The sequence below is a fragment of the Arvicanthis niloticus genome, chromosome X (assembly GCF_011762505.2).
Source record: "Arvicanthis niloticus isolate mArvNil1 chromosome X, mArvNil1.pat.X, whole genome shotgun sequence".
Lineage (NCBI taxonomy): Eukaryota > Metazoa > Chordata > Mammalia > Rodentia > Muridae > Arvicanthis > Arvicanthis niloticus.
This window is the reverse complement of record NC_047679.1, coordinates 82292788-82314281: the sequence shown is the minus strand read 5'-3', so window position 1 is coordinate 82314281 and position 21494 is coordinate 82292788. Positions and strand designations below refer to the sequence as shown.

The 21494-nt window shown below is 38.3% G+C and overlaps 1 long non-coding RNA gene across 1 annotated transcript; it reads right to left on the bottom strand.

Annotated features, from left to right (window-relative positions):
• Positions 1 to 1880: 1880 nt before the first annotated feature.
• On the bottom strand, positions 1881 to 18573 carry LOC143435473 (uncharacterized). The gene is made up of 4 exons (XR_013105810.1): positions 18237 to 18573; positions 14021 to 14112; positions 4945 to 5088; positions 1881 to 3124 (listed from the first exon to the last, which is right to left on the bottom strand). It is a non-coding gene; the product is annotated as an uncharacterized LOC143435473 (long non-coding RNA).
• Between the last annotated feature and the right edge of the window lie 2921 nt (positions 18574 to 21494).

The following is a 21494-nucleotide window of genomic DNA, read 5'->3' as shown; positions in this document are numbered from 1 at the left end:
AGAAGGTACAGGGAGCATCTCCCCTAGTCTTTCCTCTATCTACTTCATCTTTCAAGCTCTAACAACAAATCTGAAAAGGAATAAGGAGTGGCCTGGATTCATAAGAACAGGGCTATGTGCTTGCTCGTATTAACTAAAGGTCTGGACCATTCTGTGAGCATTCAAAAAGAGCTTTTCCTTGTCTCATCCTCCCATGGACACCCGGCTTGTACATGGAAAGTAGTTCCAGGACACCAAGGAACAGGATAGCATGTTCCCCAGGGCTGTGACATTTCCATACTTCTCTCCCTTAGGAAACATTCTAGCATCAAGGCTGGAAACAGAAATTATGAGACTTGGGTCTGGGGTCTCTCCGTTTCCCCATTCCTCAGGGATATTCAGTCCCCACAGAAGGGCTCTCATACCCTCAGCTGAGTCTAAAACACTGGGATTTATCAGGAGGGCTATTTGCTTTTTGAACCAAGCCCTGGAAATTTCTGTTACAATATTGTAACTGAAGTCGCCAGCAAGACAGCAGGTTTCTATGGCAACCGTGCTGCACAAGCTAGTCCTTCACATTAGAAATCCTTCCACACAGCTGTCTGTCTCTTGCATTTCACTGAGAGAAAAACACTTCACTCTTCAGGCTACCACTTGAAAAATCACATTGGTTAAGTGGAACTAGACTAGAATCAGGCAGTATTCTCTAACTCTGCTTATTATGATAAAGGAAAGGATGTCCACACTGTCCACCATTTTGTTTGTATAAAATTGTCAAGAATAAAAATATAATTAAAAAAAATGGCCTTGGCAGTGTATTACCAGTATGCTGAGATTCAAGGATGCCATCTCCTTTAGTAAACAATGGAGAAATCTGTGTGTATGCTGCTGGTGGTAGTGCAAATCTGTAAGCATCCAATACCAGCAATGAAGAAGCTGAGACCAACAGAAAACAATTTGGAGGCCAGCCTGGGTTAGTCTCTTAAAAAGAAAAGAATCTGTCTATGACCTTGTGGCTAAACAATCTAAGAATACATAAAAATGTCATTTAGATAATGCCAGGTCTAGTTGAAAGAATTAGGCCTAGAACAACTGGTCATTTATTAGGGCCATGCCTGGTCATTTTAAACATGTATCAGTTTATACTGAGGAGTATTTATCCGACACTCCTAATGTTTTCTTTAACATAGAAAGGTATCTGTGGACAATGTACATATTGTCTCTCCACATATTCCTTCATGATGGGGAAGACTCACTTGATTGGAGAGTTTGGAAAGAGAAATGCATTATTCAGGAGAGGCCCTCTTCTTTCACAAAACTCTTTCACTCGACTATCAGGAATGGATCTTCCCTTACTCCCACAGCTCCACTCTTCCGTGTCTTTCTAGCTCTCAATTCTTCCAGTCTTACTTCAAATAGCCAACAAACAAATGAACAACAACAAAAAGGCTAGACACACAGGAGCAAGAGGCTCTGGGGTACTTACTGCACTATAGATAACTATTCCATTCCAAGTACATAATTCACTGAGCGGTGTGGTTTAGGTCTGCCTGCAGACAGGAAGGGTTCCTGTTGCTCAGGGAAAGTACACTGGGACACTCAAAGTGCAAGGGCTGCAATGTATATTTCTGTTGATGTCTGGTGGAGGACTTCTGTCTGTGTGTGCCTCAGGAATGTGACTTCCTCAGTGTCTTAATTCATGGGACTCCAGTGGCCCACTCAGCTTACTGAATTAGGTTCCAAATGTTTTAAAAGTAGCTAGACATTGGTATATTGTGAAAATTAACGTTATAAACCCCTTCAAAAAAGAATTGACAAAGTGTTCAGGAATATTTATATTCCCAAAAACATACAGCAAAGATTTTAGTTAAAATTATAAGAAAGTTTTATTGAGCCTCACAGGATAAAATAATTCAATTCTCATTTAATAACAACAAATCACATGGGGAAGGAACGTTCAACAAAAGCATAATATTTTTGCTATTTATGTCTGTCAGTATCCCAAATCATTAGCCATCATGCTTTTAGTATTCTATCTGTTGACGTCACTCAGGAGACTGTTTTTCTGTTCTCTGTGGTGTCTGTTATTTGAAGATATGGGAACCTAGAGGTTCTAAACACCTAGGTGTGGGACATAAAGCCATGCCAGGAAGTTTGATAAGGTGGAGCAGGTCGAAACCTGGAGACCCCATGGCCACACACCTGAGACCTGGATGACTCCCAGCTCCCTGCCAGACTCCTGGCCTGGAACATGTGCCACATTCCTCACATAAAGAAATGTGTTCTAAGATCATGTACGCCCAAAACAGAGTTCTCCATGCTAATGAGGTTCCTAGAGGCCCAGAGGGCTTAGCCAATAAGCTTTCCTTCCCAGACATTCTTCCCTGTAAAAGGTATTTAATCTCAGGCCCACCCTGAGAAGGGTGGGGTATGGTTTTACTCATCCATTTTCTGCTATGACAACAAACTGTTTAAAGCCGTGGACTGTCTTTTCACCAAGGTCCACCAAGGGGAGCCATGAAGAAGACATTCAGGTACAGAGCTGCAGCTTAATTCTCCTGTAGAAGGCCTCTATGAGCTCCCAGCCACAACCTCCATCAAGCCTGCCTCTGCCAAGCTAAGGACAATCACCCATGGGACAAGCCAGAGTTCCTCCTCCCAACCCCTCACACCCGCTTCCTCTGGCCCTGGGCTAGACGCTGTCCCCAGTCTGCCCTCCCCCCACTTCGTTCTCTGCTCTTCCATGACTCCCAAGGCACCTGGTTGTCCAAGAGTCTAAGAACCCCACTGCCCCAGTCTCATCGCAGGTCCGGGGACCCCCGAACCATCTCCAGCACTCCCACACCTCAGACTGTGCTTTTCCACCCCCAGAGCCTCGGTGTTTCCCCACAGCCCGGCACCCACCCAGGTGGCGCAGGCAAACTTCTCTGCGTTCTGCCCTGAGGCAGAAGACACTGGAGCGTTCAGAGAACCTCTTATGGATAATGTATTGTTACTTTTCTACTGCTGTGATTAAAACACTGTGACCAAAGCCACCTGTAAAAGGAGGGGCTTCTTTAGAGCTTACAGATCCAGAGAACCAGGGTCCATGATGGTGGAAAAAAGAGACGGTGGCTGGAGCAGAACTGATAGCTCACACCTTGAACTGTGAACAGAAGGCAGAGAGAACACACTAGAAATGGAACATGGGTTTTGGACCCTAAAGCCCGCTTCCAGTGGCACACTCCCTCCAGCATGGCCACACCTCCTAAGCCTCCCCCAAAGTAGCAACAGCTGGTGACCAAGTATTCAAAGGTCTGAGACTAACGTCTAAGTACAGGTGCTGACGGCTGTGGACATTGGCTGGAAGTTCAGCTGTGGCTCTTGCCTAGAATTCAATGGTCATGCATACAGCCCTCTGCATTTGGGTTGCCAGATTAAAACAGATGATAATCAATCAATGATCTTCTGATGGCTCATCAATTTTTCCTGGATGTTTCTTTTTGTAGAAGAGGTTCTTTTAGTACAAGGTTGAGATGTAATTGCATGGTGGCACACACCTTTATCCCCTGTTCTTTAGAAGCAGAGGCAGGCAGACTTCTGTGAGTTGGAGCCTAGCCTGGTCTACAAAGTGAATATGTATAATTTTTTTTTGCCAAGAAGATTGTTCTGTATAATGAGATTGAACCTCATCAAATCAGAGACTTGAAATAAGAAGATGCTTAACCTTCCCAAATAAGAACGAATTTGAACTAGAACCTTATATTTATTTTTCTTCTCTTTATTTCTTCTCTCCAACCCCTCCCATTGCTCACTCGAATTGATAGCTTTTTCTTTATTATTTCACATATATGCATAAATTTTCATGTATATGCATACATATATAAATGTAACCTGCTCAGTCCATTTAGTCTGACACACACACACACACACACACACACACACACACACACACACATATTTGGGTTGACTATTTGGTATTGGATAACTGATTGGTGTGCTTTTCCATGGAGAAGACTATTCTCCTATATTCCTTAGTTGCCTGTAGTTCTTTGTTCCTTGGTGGGGTCTTTTGAGGATCCTTCTATGTCAGCATGTCTATTCAGCTCTTGTTTTACTAGAATTTTAGGTCTTCTCTGGTCCCTACTGTGCAGATTTTGGACTTTTAGCATCTATCATTGAGTAAAAATATCCCTGAGAATAAATAAATTAACCTCTTATTTAATATAGACAAGTATGTGTGTGTGTGTGTGTGTGTGTGTGTGTGAACAAAAGAATACATTATTGATTCTGTTTCTGTGAATATAGTATTACTTCATTTAAATTAACGTAAGCTGTCTATATTTTGATTTGCTAAATTGTGTAACCTAAGATGAGAGTCTCTGAATATGTGAATTTAAGGATTTTCTGAGATGACACTTAACACTGAGGCACATCTGGGTAAAATGAAATTATATTTTCAAAAAGATAAAACCTAGTAATGCTTAGTTTGAATTTCATAAAGCAGAAAGACTTCTAATCCACAGTTGTTGCCAAATGTGTGTATACATTTACTGAGGCCCATAATATAACAGTTTAATACTTTAATGACCTTTGGTACAAAGGCTCTACTTCTATCACAAAGAGTTTCTGGTGAGGGTTTAAAGAAAAGTTCTTCAAGGTGATTCTGATGGGAAACTTCGATACTGGGGAGGATCCAAGTTCCACTTGAGTTCTCACCTCAAGGATCAGTGACTACCTATTATATTTTTGGTTGTGAGCCTAGCCTTTAACAGCTGAGCCATCTCTCCAGCCCAGTTACTACCTTTTAAGTAGGTTGTTCAAATCTGAATCCTGTTTTGGATACACTGTATTAGAAGTTGGAGTTAATCTCCTAGCTCAGTGGCACAGATATGGCATCAGCTTCTCTGTTGTAGATGATGGTGCCAACTTTGATATCTTGATTGGCAGGAAGCATATCAATAGTAAATATATCAGGATACTCACCCGTGTGAGATTTGATCTGCATCTTTGCTGTGTATACTTGTCCTGCATCTCCGGCGTGTAACATGATTTGATACCCTTCTCTTTACCTTTGGGGAAGTTTGTGACAAGTGCTGAAGCAGAAGCTGTCTGAAGCCAGTATTTTATCTGTGATAGGAAAATATTAAAGTTATAGAAAGAATGACGTAGTATTTGCCATAACTGTAGAGCACAGAACAATATTTTAGGCATAATGTGGGTCTGTAGGTTTGTTTTCCTTTCTGCTATCTAGAAAGAAGCTCTACAGGACTCCTTGAGGTCACTGTAATTTAAAGTCATATCAGAAGCAGAAGCTAGCAAGTCATGGCATGGAAGTTGGATGGAGAAATGCCTTCCATTTCCATAAAATTGGTCTGGATCATTGAATTCTTTGATGCTCTTCTGGAGTGGTAGCTTCACGACTGGCCATTGACTTGGTATCTCAATCTTTATGGTTCCAAGAGGACTAATTTGCACAGAAGTTCAAAGCATGGAGATGAAACTGGCAATCGATATTGCGTAAAAGAAAACTGTTTTCTGTACAAGTGCCTGACAAACTAATCCCTAAGTAAAATGCATACCATCTGCTGTGTAGTGATTCGGGATGTGGGCATAGGAGTTCAGATTATCTTTTAGTACAACAAACTTGAGTATACATTATTTAACTCCCATCTTCTCTGAATATTGTACCACCATTTAAATTTTCATAGTTACTGAAGTATTAGTGAAATCTGAGATACTGTTGAATGGATGGAGAAACTGTACCTGTGGAAACCCTCAACAGCTCTTATCTCTTCTGCTTGGGAGAAACACATTCTGTTTCACCTCATAACTTGGAACATCTAGTCACAAGCCAAGATCTGATGTCTGTGGAGTGTAGCCAATTTGCCTGAGCGAGAATACTGCAACTAACCTATCCATGTGAACCATTTGTGGTGGTTTGCATGAGAAATGTCCTCCATAGGCTCAGCCTTAGTTCCAGGTTTGGCACAAACTATGTAGGAAAGGCTATGGCAGGCAACTGAGTTTCCTGGAGATGGCCCACCATTTTGTATGGCAACAATGGGTGCACTCTGAGAATGCAGGGTCCTCAGAGACTTCATCACAAGATTGCTTCTCACTGCTGATTTGCCTTTCCTGTCACTATGACATCAGTCCACCCTATTGGGCAGTTCTCCTGCAGAATCAATACGAAGGTGTACTCTCATGTAGTGATGCTGTAAAATGAATTGATGATTTCATAATTCCTGATAATTATTTTATAGAATTCCTTAATTGATTGAAGTAATGCTAAGCCCCCTATAGAATATAAAGCTACAAACAGAGTTCTCTATCACAAGCACATAAGTTGTACTAGGAAGAAAAATAGGCTAGGAACAAATTAATGATCAAGGAAAAACATTAATTCTAGGCGAGGTCCAAGGATGAGGCCACAGGCGCGCACTGTAATAAATCAAGGCCATATGAAACTGTTGCGTTGAACTTATAATGAGCTTATATATACATTGAAACACTGCTCTGAATGAATTACCAACTTCCTGCTATAAAATTTATATATTCCTTTTTAAAATAACATTTTATCTGTAATTTTATAAAAAAACTTTTGTCTAAGAAGCTATAAAAAGGCTGAGAGAAAAAATAAAGTATGGCTATTGGGGCTCTGTTCCATCGACCAAATGTGCATATATGTGTATAAGCATATATGTATATATGTGTGTGGGGGTGTCTGTATATATGTGCACTTGTGTATATGTACATGTGTATATGCCTATTATGTATATATGTATGTACATATATACATAATTGAAATTGTAGTACTGTGAAAGCATGTGTATATATGTATATACAAATATACATATGTATGTATGTATGTATGCATGTATGTATGTATGTATGTATATATCTCCTAACTCCACAGAGGAACACAGTGTACCCACACCAAAGAGTATTAACATAGAGTTTGTGAGAGACAGGTAGCAGGCATTGAAATTCATAATATATTATTGTTATATTATTACATATTATACAATATATAAATAGATAATAATTATATGATTTATGAATTATATATTGTATCATATAGTATATATAAACTATATAATAATTTATCATGAATTATTTTATATCAATTCACACTAATTATATAATAATTCATAATAATATTTAAAATTATAGTAATAAATCACAATATAAAATTCAAAACTATAAGCATTGAGGCAGAGTTAAGTTCTGGGACAGACTACCTGTCTGGAGAAGGGAAAATAGCCATGGTACCTTTTCTTAACTGCTCTTTCTTGTTGCCTTAGTTTGACTGTTGACCCTGGAGGAGCAGGTTCCCACTGATTCTATAGCATAAGGCAAAATACAGAGCAGTGAAATGTGGAGACTGAAACAAAAACTGGAGTGAGGAGACCAGGCAGATGCTTAACTTCAGAAGCCATGCTTGCGCAAGTGTCTGAGACTGTTTCAGGCCTGACAGTGCAGTTGCTGATGGAGCTTCATCTGTTTCTCTTATAGCTGTTGCCACAAGTCTCCACAAAGACATTGTACACATTGTCCTTTCTTATCAGTGCACGGAGCTTTCCTGGCACTGCAATTTCAATATGAGAAAAACATAATCCAAACCCAGAGACTAGGTTTTTAATATCAGTTTCTCAGATTATTCTAGGGTATAGTCCAAGGCAGAAAGTTATACCACTGTCTTTGATTTTTGAACTACATATATGAAATTTATATGAAAAATATGACGAGGAAAATAAAATAATTGTGCACAATTCCAACAATAGAATATTTTTAAAAATTGCTCTGCAAAAATGTATGCTATTACCTGGTGGCTGTTTTGAGTAGATTGGTAAAGAGATTCAAATTTCAACTAGACAGTAAGTATTTAAAATGTTAGATATTTTTTTTTCAACAACATGGCCTTAGTTTAAGGGACATATAATCCAGATGCAGCCTGGGTAGGCCCCTGCTATCACTACCATATACTCAAGGCTAGGTAGTGGCCTAGCTTGCTTAGTCCTTTCATACCCCTGCTTTCAGACCACACTCCATTAATCTTTGCATTCACATAAAAAATATGGCTCAGGTAATATTATGGCTTGAACAGTGGTACAACTTCCAAAATAATCATTTGTTAAAGCTTTTTCTTCAATCTTCGGGGAGTAAGGCTTGATTGGATCATGAGTGCTCGGCCCTAATCAATGGGTTACTCTACTAGTAAATTCATATCTGCTGCTGTTACTAGGACATGGTAGATACTAAAAGATAGGGCCTTGTTGAAAGAAGTATCCCTCCAGATGCATCTGCTTCTCCTGACTTTTCTCTCCCCTCCCCTTTTCTGCTTTGAAGCTGTCATAAAGCAAGTAGCTCTCCTCAACTATGCCCTTCTACCATGATGTAATGTCTCATGGCAGGCCTAAAAGCACTTTGGTTTGCTACACATGGCTTGCTCAGCCTCCTTTCTTCCTTCCTTCCTTCCTTCCTTCCTTCCTTCCTTCCTTCCTTCCTTTCTTCCTTCCTTCCTTCCTTCCTTTTTTCCCTCCCTCCCTCCCTTCCCCTCTCTCTTTCTTTCTATTAATTAATTAATTTATTTATTTGCTTTACATCGGGATTGCAGTCCGTCTTTTGTCCTCTTCTCCCAGTCCCACCTTCACAAATCTCTCCTCCCCCCCCCCGTTACCCCCTCCCCTTCTCCCCAGAGAAGGATAAGCCCCACTTGGGTACCATCCTGCTCTGGAACATCAGTTCTCAGCAGGACTAAAACATATCCTCTCCCACTGAGACCCAACCAGAAGTCCAGCTAGGGGAAGGGGAACCCAATGGCAAGCAAAAGCGGCAGAGATAGCCCCTGCTCCAATTGTTAGGGGACTCACTTGAAGACCAAGCCTGCTTTCTTATAGAACCCAGGACCACTTGCCCAGGGGTGGCCTCGCCCACAATGGGCTGAGCCTTCCAGAATCAATTGCTATTTAAGAAAATACCCCACAGGATTGAAGCCTTATATTACAGAGTCATTTTCTCAATTGAGGCTCCCTCCTCTCTGATGAGTATAGTTTGATGTTAAGTTGCCATATAACTATGCAGCACAGTAATATTATTCAGAATGTCTTTTATTAATGTGCAGTACAAATTTCATGGGTTTTAAAATAGTATCTTGAGAAAGTATTACAAAGATATATAAAGAAATATAACTTCATAAATAATGGCAAAGATATTAAACTACAGTTTGTAATGAAAAAACACTAAGACAGCTAAAATTTTTAAAAGAAATAAAATTTGCATTTTTCTTCTCCTTAAAGCAATGATCTGGTTTAATGTGACCTGAGTATTGGTGCAATGGGTTTTTTATATTTTAAATAGTATCATTATTTATTCTAATATTCTTTAATGCCTACATGGATAAAAGGCAGTTGAATTTTTTTTTTATTACTTTGCCCATTTCCCCTTCCTAGAACTCCCTATCCCATCCCCCCTCCTCCTTTATGCTTTTATGCCATTTTGATTACATGTATGTATTAAGGTCAGTTCTAGGTTGAGGGTCTAGCAATACAATAGATGCAAATAGTCAAGAAACAAGCAAGACAATAAACAGTCAAAGAACAAGCAAGGCAATAAACTCAATTACGTGAACACTCCCAAGATCACTGTTTCTAAGGGCTTATCAGGTTGACCAAAGTATCTGAGCCTACTTCCATGTCCTATACCAAGGGCAGTTGGATTTCTATATCATCTTATGCTTAACAGTCTTTTTAAACACTTAGATTAATTTTCATTACAAGAGTACAGGTAAACTTATTGACATTCATATGATAAAACATGGGAAATCTTATTGAACATTTTATAGATGCAATTACATGAAAATACTGCTATAATAAAGGTAGAGTATTAAAAATATCATATGTGACCAGGATTCGGATTTTTTGTTGTTGTTGTTGTTGTTCATATACATATCCACCATTCTATTTAGCAGACTTTTAGCATAAAAATAAACTATAATATCGTCCATCTCATATACTTTTCACTTTATGATAATGGCAATGCTTAACTTTCTGTCTGACCACTCCCAGTACTTCTACCAGAAATGGTTCCTTTTCCAAGCAGTCTTCCAGAACGTTCTGAAAGGTGGTTGGATTGCAAGCAGCTCCCCTAGCGTCTCCTGCTCAGTGGTGTTCAAGCTGTAGTTCAGGAATCTGTCACGAGGTGGCACCAAAGCACACCATTATCAAATGTCTGCAATGACGCTTCTACAATTGTGCAGAAAAATATGACGTCGCTTTAAAATCAGTTTATAAAGAGAATGATTCCAATTCTTTTCGAGGACATAAAAATTATATTATGTGCATGAGAAGCTGTAACATAGAGCCTTTGAAAGAGTGGTGGGAGGATTTCTAGGAAACCCGCATAGAGTAAGCTAATAGAGGGTGGATGTCTGTTCCCAGGGAGGACTCCTGCACAGCGTGGACACTTAGATTTATGCTGAGAGAATAAGAGATAAGTCAGTGAGTGCCCTTGGAGGCTTGTGGTCACCAACAAATGAAATGGCTTTCGTATACAAATGAAATTTTCCGAAAGATCTAGAAACACAATTGCCTCATTTGTTATTCTGTGCAAAAAAAGATTACTCCTCCTTAAAAGAAAAAGAAGGCTCCCTTACCCTTTCACAGACTTCATTCTGGTCTCATGATCTGTAAAGCCCAGCCACACACAGATCTAAGATCCCCATGTAAGAGCAAACATGAGATATTTGTGTCTGATTCTGAATTACTTTGCTTAATATAATAATTTGAAGATCTGTCCATCTTCTGAAAATTTCACAGAGAGGGGGAAATAGCGAGGGTAATGGAATGCACGTCAGATGAAAACGACAAAGGCACTATCTTGTGTGGAGGAAGGACACAAGTGCAGTGTGCGGAGATGAGCAAAGGAACCTTTTCTTTTTTCTTTTAAGGAGGAGTATCTTTTTGTACAGAGTAACAAATGAAACAAAACAATTCATTTACTGTGTTTCTATGCTAGGACCAGGATGGCCTTGGCAGGGACAGGATGACACGGTTCCTGCCCCTGCAACCGAGCCAACAGATGTGGCCTCCACAAGAATGGATGGCTGCTATGGGCTTAAGGCTTGTTTGTATAATAATGTACATATTTTCAAGTTCCTTCAAGGAAAGTCCTTCCTGTTAATGACTCCATGATAAGCAGAGACAGCACCAATCTGGGTGGCAAAGGTGTGGCTAATGTCTCACCAAAATGGTAAATTCTGGGACCTTCAGGACTGCCCTTAAGGATGTGGAAAAGAACTCTAAAACCATGGGTTCAAAAGTATATAATTTCTCAAACATGCAAAAATAATAAGGATAATAATAATATAAATTGTATACGGGGCTTCACAGATCTTAAGGAACAATGAGCCAGCTTGTCAGAAAAATACAGAGGCAGATACAAATGCAGACAGATTCCTGAGTTCAAGGTCAGCCTGGGACAGAGCAAGGTTAGGCCCAGGGGTGGTAGAAATGGTAACTTCAGGACGGAGTCCTACTCAGCTATATTATGTCTGTGTCTAAAAGTGGTAGGCAGATCTCTGGATTCTTTTACAAACTTAAAAGGAAATATGTGCTTTCTGTTTCCTTAAGAATTAAGGGGCTGGGGTTGCCGGATGCTGATTCACAGGATAATCAAAAGGAAACCTGGAGTAAATGACTGGATTGATATGTAAAATAAAAGACTGGGCTTATGATCTGTAAGAGATGAGCTATGCAGAGAACTTTTTTAGAATAGCAAGAGAGAACTGCTTGCAGAACTGTTTTGAGCAAACCGTTGAGAGCTGTCTCAGAGATCTCCAGAGAAAGCAGACTGAGAGAAAGAAAGCAGAACAGAGAGCAGTGTGGAAAGCTGTCTTGAGCAGAACATAGGATGCCAGCTTTGACCCACAATGTGACTTGGAGTCCTTTGTTTCATCTCTCCCAGACAACCTCCCCCCCCCCCCCCCAAGCCTAGGCTAGTCCTTAACATTTCTAGGTCTTTTGGAAAACTTCATTTGTATATTAAAGACTCACCACGGGTACTCACAGATTTATCTCTTACTCTCTCTGTATCAACAAAACCATATGTGATAATGAAACCTGTTACTTCCGGTGCTAGATTAAAATAATACACAACCGAATAAATAAAAGAGGGGGGAAAATGGAGGTGGATGCTGCCTAGACGACAGAGTATGGAACCTGAGGGGAAGGATAGTGGAGCTTGGCACCAAGGTATCAGGCAGACATTCCTGGATTTACTTGGATTGTGGGGAAAACATTTTCGTGCTATCAGTATTTGGACATTTAATGCTGAGATTTATCCCTGCCTCCCACCCAACTAAGATAAAAGTGCAACAGGAAGTGTTCAGGGTCTCTTGGTGGATGAAGAAGAAGGAATAGCTCCCTTCAAATCCTGCCACTTACCTAAAGAAAAGCTGATTTACCATCTGTGCTTAACAGGCAAGCAGATCTCTGAATTCTTTGGCAATGTTAAAAAAAAAAATGTGTGCGTGCTGCTTCAGTCTCTGTGAGTTTATATGAGCTTTGCTCAGTTGATTTAGAGGACCTTGTTGTCCTGGTGACCTCCATCCCCTCTAGTTCCCACATTCCTTCTGCCTCTTCCTTTGTGGGGTTTCCTGAGCTCTGAAGGGAGGGATTTGATGGAGACATTTCACTTAGGACTGAATATTCTAAGGTCATCTCTCTCTTTCTGCATTATTTTTGGTGGCTTCTCTACTTGTTCTCATCCAAAAAACAGGTTTTCTTTTCTAAGTTTTAGATCTAAGGCAGGTATCATGAAAACAATTTAATTTCTCTGTTAAGGAAAAGCAGTCATCTTCACTAATGAAGCAAAAACCTCAGAGTCTTAGAGGCAAAATTTCCTTTTGTATATTTGAACATCTTGTAAGAGCTATTCAGCTATAGTCCTCTGAACCATCAAATTCCACACAAGTTTCATGTTGCTAGGAAGATAGATGTGACTTTGAACTCAGTTAGTGAGCTGCAGGAGAGGTTATACTTAGTGAACAAAGGTGTAGTGTTTGCACAGCATTTGCTCTTGAACATCTAGTTATGTTTCTATATTTATAGGAGTATGTTGGACCCATAACACAAGCACAAGTGCAGAAGTGCCCAGATCCTAAGTTGCCCAGCTACATCATACCATAATTCCAGCTTTCTGCAGCCCCCCCCCCCCCCCCCAGAAGACAAAGCCCTGATCGTACCCAGCACTTCTTTGGACACCAATTGTTCATTCCTTTATCAGCTATTTATTTTTGCTATTTTCTCCTCTTCTTTCCTCTTCTTCCTTCTTTCTTTCCCTTCTATTTTTAACTCTCTTCCTCCTTCAAAGATTCCAATGCACGTGGTCTCTGTCCTTAGGATTGTAATGAACGTCTTCTCCAAGGAAGCCAGCTACTATTTAAATCACTACGTTCACCTAATTTATATAGATATATTAGCACACCACATTCTACCATGCCATGGCGCCCATTTACTTTTCTTTTTATTTACTCTTCTCTCATACATTACATCCCTACTCAGCCTCCCCTTTCTCTGCTCCTCCCAGTCTCTCCCACCATCTTTTCTCTTCCCCAAATCTGCTCTTCCTCCATTTCCCTTCAGAAAAAAGCAGGTCTCCCAGGGATATCAACCTAACATGGCATAACAAGTTACAATAACACTAGGCACAAATCCTCATAGCAAGGCTGGAAAAGGCACCCCTGTAGGAGGAAAAGGGACCCGAGAGTAGTAGCCTGCTTCTTTAACAGCACATCTTTGACAGCTTCCCAGGCTCAGAAGCATAATATACTGAGTCCTGATCCAAGGTGTTTCACTCCCTGACTGTGCAGCCTTGAACAAAAACATCACTTTCTCTGTCTCGATCTCTCATTCATAAATGACAATTCACCACATTCTCTGCTTTGTGAACACACAGTAAGCACTAAATGATTGTACACCTTTTTTTTTATTTATGAAGTACTTTTCAATGTGCTGGAGAAATGGTTTAGTGGTTAAGAACACCTGTTCTTCCAGAGTACCTGGGTTCAATCCTCAGCTTCCAGTGGTTGCCTCAAAATCCTCTGTCACAGCAGTTCCAGATGACCTGGCTCCTCTCCTGGCTCTGTAGGCACTGCATACACATGGAACATACAAATACATGTAGGTAAAGCGCTAGTCCATACAAAATAAAATAAAAATAAGTCTTTAAAAGTACTTTCCACATAGAACATTTTAGCCATTATAATGTCATTTTTCTCCTGATTGGTCATTTGTAACCTAACTATCCCTATGGCATGAATTGGTGCTTGCAGTCAATGGCCTTTGAGGTATGCTATTAAAGACATTATAGGTTACAAAAATGAATGTTTAGTTTTTGCATATACATGCATATCTTTCTATAGAAATACAAAAACTAATGAGAAAACTCATGTAGAACATTATACACATATATTCATTAGAAGAGTCTCTGATAGGTGTCCTATAGTGTAATATTACTTATTTATTCTTCCATGTTGCTTATAAGTATAATAAACATCCACTGTGCTGGCAATTGTACCAAATAGTCAAATGGGGAAACAAGCATTCTCAGATCCAACATCATAAAAGGCATTGTCATTTAGATTGGGAAATATTCTTTAAAAATATATTTGTTTCATTTTACATATGTGAGTGTTTGCCTACAGGTATGTAAGTGCACGGCACGTGTGCCTGGTGCCCATAGAGGTCAGAGGAGGGTGTTGCATTCCCTGGACGTGGAGTTACAAGTAGTTGTGAGCTGCTGTGTAAGTGCTGGGAACCAAAATACGGTCCTCTGCAAGAGCAGCAAGGGTTCTCAACCACTGAACTATATCTGAAATTCTCGAGAACACGGAATATTCTTAAAGCTAACAAAGGCTGTCAGGATAAGGAAACAGCAGAATTTTCCTTTAATTTCAGCCCATTAATAGCCATTATTTTACATTAACTTCCTGTTAACTGGAATAAATGTGAAGCTACTGGTTTTTAGCTGTATGTTCTTCAAAGACATGTTGACATCCCAGTTCTAAGTGCCCATCAGTGTAGTCTCATTATGAATCACAATCTTAGTAGGTGTTATCATATTAGGATGAGGTCAATATGGTGGGATTTTAAGTTCAGTATGCCTTGTGTCCCTGTAAGATGAAATACCATTGACACAGAAACATACAGCTAGAACATTGGATGGTAGAGACATAGATTAGAATGATGTCCCTGCAAAGAAGAAAGATCAACAATTCATGGCCACAAACAGTGCCCAGTGAGAAACAAAGAAGGATTCTTCTCAGTGACTCAAAATGAACAGGACAGTTAATACCTGTGTTTGAGATATTCAATTATGACAACAGTGAAGGATTACATTTCAGTCATTTTAAGATACATATTCATGGTGGTTTCCTTTGTTTTTTTTTTTCTATGAGCTGTAAGACTGTAAGCATTATGTAAAAATCAGAAGTAGCCATGTTGAAGACATATATTTACTTAGGAACCACAGAGCCCATGTTCAAATCTAAGTTTTATCCATTCGCCAGAGTTACCCTCACTGTGACTCAGCTCTTTTTTTTTTTAAATCAGATGCCAGTAGCCACTCTATGTATGTTTTTGTTATGATTAAAAAAGAATGTACAGATTTAACAAGAGCATCAAGAAGTAAGGAAATCATAAGTCTTAACCACTTTCATTTTCATTCCCAAATGAAGTGTCATTTTACATCATATGGATTACTATTTATTGGCATGCTTTAACTTTTATAATATGACATCCATAGTGGCATGAGAATAGTTTATAATAACATCATTATCTTATTGTATTATTCTGTTTCTTAAAGCTATGATTGATTTTTGTCCACTAGTATGTCTAAGTTACTAATGTTAATGCTTCTTCATGTGTAATAGAGTTTAAAGTATATTTTACAATTATATTTCTTTCATGTATTCTCTACTTTTATCTACAAGAGAATCCCTGATTTAGAAATTTAAAAAATAAGACCAAGTAAGTGCCTCCAGTCCTTCATATAGAAAAGCGAGACAGATAGCAGGGGAGCATCTTAAAGCTAGGGGAACTAGGAAACAGTTTAAGAACTAGTTTTTCTATCTACATGACAGTCCAAGAGGTGTACCATCAGCCAGGGGTGTTAAAGATTCTCAAGGGATGAGCAATTACATCTCCCCAATAAACCACATTGTTAGCAGTCAGAGTATATACCCACTTTGCTGGGTTTCATTGATGTATATTAAGTGAAATGAGTTTTCCAATGAATTCTCCTAAAACAAAGGCTATTTAATTGGCATTAAGCCCCTCTGTTTATCAATTCAATTAATCTAGCAATCACTCCAGAGGGGAGGGAAGGTGAAAGACAGTGTAAAAATTGCCCCGCTCTCAGCGCCATAGTTTCCCCTGGGATTTGGTATAAAAGCAGTCACATTTGGTCCAGGGCCCTGAGAACATCCAAAGAATATGCTCTTGCTCATTAAAGCATAGAAAATGAGAAAATGAATATGTGCATTTTAATAGCTCTAATAGAATATATGCATACAAAAAGGCTCATTTTAGTCCTCTAATAGAAAATACATATGGAGGAAGATGTGTTTCGGTTGCTCTAATAGAAAATATACATGTGAGGAAGCACACTTTATTAGTTCTAATGGAAAATATGTAAGGAGGCACATGTCCAAGTCACATGCCAAAATGTTAATGTCTATTTGTTCTTCCTTATCCCTCCAAATAGATTAAACATACAAAAATCCACATTTCACATGATGATTTGTACTTCTGAAATAAAACTGCGATGGCATTTATTAAAAACAAAACTCTAAAATTCTTGTTAATGATTATTACCAGACAGAAGGGGGTTACTATGATTACAAAAAAACCCATTGAATAAATTTCAAATGTATATGTAATTCTTTGAATCTTAATGTGAGAATTTAAAGGTATTACAATATTTATAAGTCTGTAATACTTCATACAGAGCAATATCTATGTGAGTTTTCATTTTGGTTACAAAATTTACAAATGGCACCTGCTACTTTAGAAATAATGGAAAATGTAGTTCATTTCAGGCACGCATAATCAGCAACCATAGTAATCACTAATTTAAGAGTATCATGCTTTCTATTGTTGATATTATGTTCTCTATGCATGTAGTAATATTGGACATTCATTGTATGTGTCTTCTACTTGTCTTGACACTCAATGCTTACCAGATAGCATGAGATAAATTTTGAGTCAATTTAAGTTTACACTGAACTCTATCTTCCTCTCTGTCCTTCATTATTGAGATATGGGAGGGGAGCATCTGTGAGTAGTTATCTCACCCAGGATAAATATTTCACAGGAAAGAATAAAGAAGATGCAATCAGAAAATGATATTTTCTTTAAAACTATTAATTTTATAGTTCTGTATGCATTTATCTGAAATACTAACATAAATAAATCAGTTAAAATAATGAAATTAATGATACTAGTTTGGATTTTAAAGTTTTTTTTTATTTTAACCTTGATTTTTTTTCCAGATAACAAAACATTTATTTGTGACTGATAATCTAGCAATTAATAAAAAAATAAAGATTTGAATTTTCCTCTTATATATTTTTACATAATTTTATCTTATGTATAAATGTATATAAGTGTACCACATGTTTGCCTGGTGTCTATAAAGGTCAAAGGAGGGTATAGAATCCTTTGGACTGAAGTTACCGATGGCTATAAGACACCATGTGGGTACTGGAAACCTGTATAGAGCTCTTGAGGCCGCTTCTAGGAATTTGGCAAGAATATTTGACATAGGGCTAGGACAAGGAAGTAAGATCAAGAAAATATAGCTGAGCAATTTGTTCTTTGTATCTTGAACATCTTGATAAGTCCTTGAATTCAGTAACCACAGGACCTTTGCTTATGCCTTGTTTGTTCCTTGACTACTTTGTTTATGCCTTAGGACTGACCCTATTCTTTTGTATGTACCTAGACTGATATAAAAGCAGACTTAGAGAAATTAAATGTGCTTCAGCTGCAGTATTATCTGGGGTCATACAATAATGTTGTCTAATTGTCTTTTCTTTCTTGAATCCTCCCTCCCTCCCTCATGACCCTGGTGACTGACTGAGCTGGCTTGGGCAGGAACCCAACCTGGTGTTTTTAAATTCTGAGTTGTCTCTCCAACTCCAGACTTTGACTCTGGTTTCTTTTTCACAGTTTCTCTCTTGTCAACAATTTACTGTGATCCTATCTCCCACTTACCTTCTTTTGTCCTTCCCATTCCTACAGAGCTGGTTCTTCTTCCAAACTAGCGCCCCTCCTATTTGTAGGTCTTCTGTTTACACGTTCAGGTCTTATGCTTGTGTTCACAGCAGCTCTGTGTTTCTTAACTCCATATCCAGATGACAGCTTTCTATAGTACTACTCCCCATCCTTCAGCTCTTAAAAATCTTTCGATCCCTTCTTTGGCAAGATTTCCCAGGTCTTTGAGTAGGTCGGCACTCCTTTAATCTTAGCACTCTGGCAAGTTATGAAATAATCTGCTTTCAATGTCACTCACTGATAAACATGCCTCTCTGATAAAGGCTGAGAGCTTCACCATTCTGTGGGTATAAACACAAGTATGTAGAAGACAGTTTAAATACATGTACATTTAGCAAAACATCAATACTAGATTTCCTCCTAGGGCCCATGACCTGCAGCTATAGTCTTTTAGCCAGGCTTACATTGAGTATGTACTCTGTCCTATGGAGCAGGCTTCAGGATGAATCAGAAAGTGCCTAGTTACTCCTAGAATAGTCATGCCAGTATTGCCCCGGTGGTCATAGCTTGCCCAGAATGTTAATATTGTAGCACACAGGGTTCACATGCATTAAACAATTGATACCTTTTCTCTGTCAACCTAAATTTTATTTTTAATGAACTCTTTACTTGTAGAGACACTTCCAAATCTGGAATAGTACACTTAACTGGAAAAGTATCATATAAAGTGATGCTATATGCCTAGGTCTGCTCAAGCGTTTTTCTATAGTCATCTCTTAATCTGCATATTCAACATTCGATTATAAAAGTAAAATTTCATGGTACATCATGTTTTACATAGCAGCGTAATCCTAACATCAACAATTTGCTTTGGATAGATGGTAGAATGATAATAAAAAAACATGTGGCAGAAGAGTTCCTTGTTCTAGAACTTGTAACTATCTGGTAAAAATTTTCAGGATAAACTCCAGTTCTTTCTCATCCCCATGCCCATATTCCTAATCACTCTTTCAGTACTGAGTATTGTTCTCTGTAAGGAGAGAAGCACAATGAAGAATGATGGTTCAGCCAGTTTGGCAGAGAGTTGTCAACAAAATTGTATTTTAGTTGCCAGATACACCAATCACCACATATTCTGGGCTGAGTCTCTTCTATTCATTGGCTTCAGCACTGTTCTCTGTGTATTGAGCCCAGTTACAAATTCCTTCACCTTGTCTCACTAAGAAGAAATCAAGAGTCAAAAAAACTGGTGGAATAAAAGATATATGACACAAACAAACTTTCTTGCTTGCTTATCTCCAAATGTCATCTGTTTCAAAATGAAGGTCATTTGAGATACAGAAATTGTGTTTTAGAAAAAAAATTCTTTTTTATAAGAGTCTTTCTCAAAGAAACAATGCAAAAAAGAAACAGGAGAGGGTTGGCATAAGGACACTGTCTTTTCTGGCAGAACAATTTCTAAAAATAAAAGACTAATAGAATGGTATATGTTCACTAATATGCTATTGATTGCAACAGTACATGAATATCCTGACAAATTATGCAAGTATAAAATCAACAAGAATGTTCCCTCTCTACTTCAATGTAGTAACCTGCAGGATAAATTGAGATATAGAAGAGGGAGGTGTGGAAAAATGTGTTGAGCTATGTGTTCCAACAGAAGTGACAAACACTAAGTACCACGGAGTAGATTTAGATGCAGTTAAATCTTCTTTTCAACATTAGCAGGTGCTTAGTAACTACTTTCTGGACAAGATAGATACAGGAGACTTTCATATCTATAGAAATGTTATCAATATTAACATATATAATGTGATAACTTTCACCCATTAAAAGAGAAAAAGTGGTATTATATTTGTCCATATTTTAAAGTTGGAAGGTTAAAGCAATAACTAATCACTGCTACCAGTAATAAGATGAATGACCCTCTCTGTATGGAAACTAATCACGGGCAATTCTGTCTTAGTTTATTTTCCTTCAGCTGTAATAAAAATATCCTGACCAAAGGAATTTAGGGAACAAAGTGTTTATTTGGCTCACGATTACCAAACTATAATGCATCACTGTGGGGAAGTCAAGGCAGCCAGAACTTGAAGCAGCTAATCACATTACATCCATAGCCAAGAGCAGAGAGCAATGCATTCATATCTGTATGCAAGGATTCATTTCCATTTCTCCACACTTATGTAATCCAGGATTCCTAGCTCAGAGAATGATGCTATCAACAATGGGAGAGGGTTCTAAATAATCAATATAACCCCCAACAGATATACCTGTATGCTAACCTAACCTAGACAACCCCTCACCGATACTCCTGGGTGATTTCAATTGTGCCAAGTTTACCACTAAAACTAACCATCACATTCTTAAAAACATGATTCACATTTAGATACATGTAGTAGAAGGGTAGGTGGGTGAGCTACCAATGCACTAGTAGTAAGCAATTCTAATTTCTAGTTTGACCAAAACATTTTCCACTAAAAGGAAATCGGCTTTTAAGAAGTGGTTGATTGTACTATTTGGATAAAGAACGTGTCAATTTAGCCTAAATTAAGATAAATTTCAATAAGTCCTCAAAAAGAACAGAAGCTATGCTAAAGGAATCCCCATATCACACACACACACACACACACACACACACACACACACACAAAACAAAACAATTTGAATATCAAATGACTGAAATACATTAAAACATCCAATATAGAAATCACAACAACTAATAAAAATAATTAACAAAGTAATAGACCAATTTAGCTTCCTTTGGGGGACTGGAGGAAATAAATTCATTGTTTTAAAATTTGAAAATGTTGCAAAAGATTTTAGCACTCGTGTTATCCTTTCTATGCTAACACACTTGTCTGTTACTAATTACTAGAGTAATTTATAGCAGAAGCTCAGCTAATGACTATAAACTAAATTACAGAATTAGAACATCAACTACAATAAGTTACAAAGATTGATGTTTCTTTATGTAGTTTGTAGCAATCTAGAGACTTAAATAAAATTATCTTTTGGCTGCTTGCACATAGAACTTCCATTTATGCATAATATCATGGTGTAATTCGTGTTTAGAATCTTTGTAGTAGTTCTTTATACTGGAACTTTTCGCTTTGCTACCCAGAATTTTAGAAATCTCTGTAGGATGAGTTTGTATGAACTGACCCCATCCCTACATTTCCACTCACTGATGTTCATAATGTAGTTCAAAATTCTGCCACAAGATGGCACCAATGAACCCCATTTTGGGAAAAAATA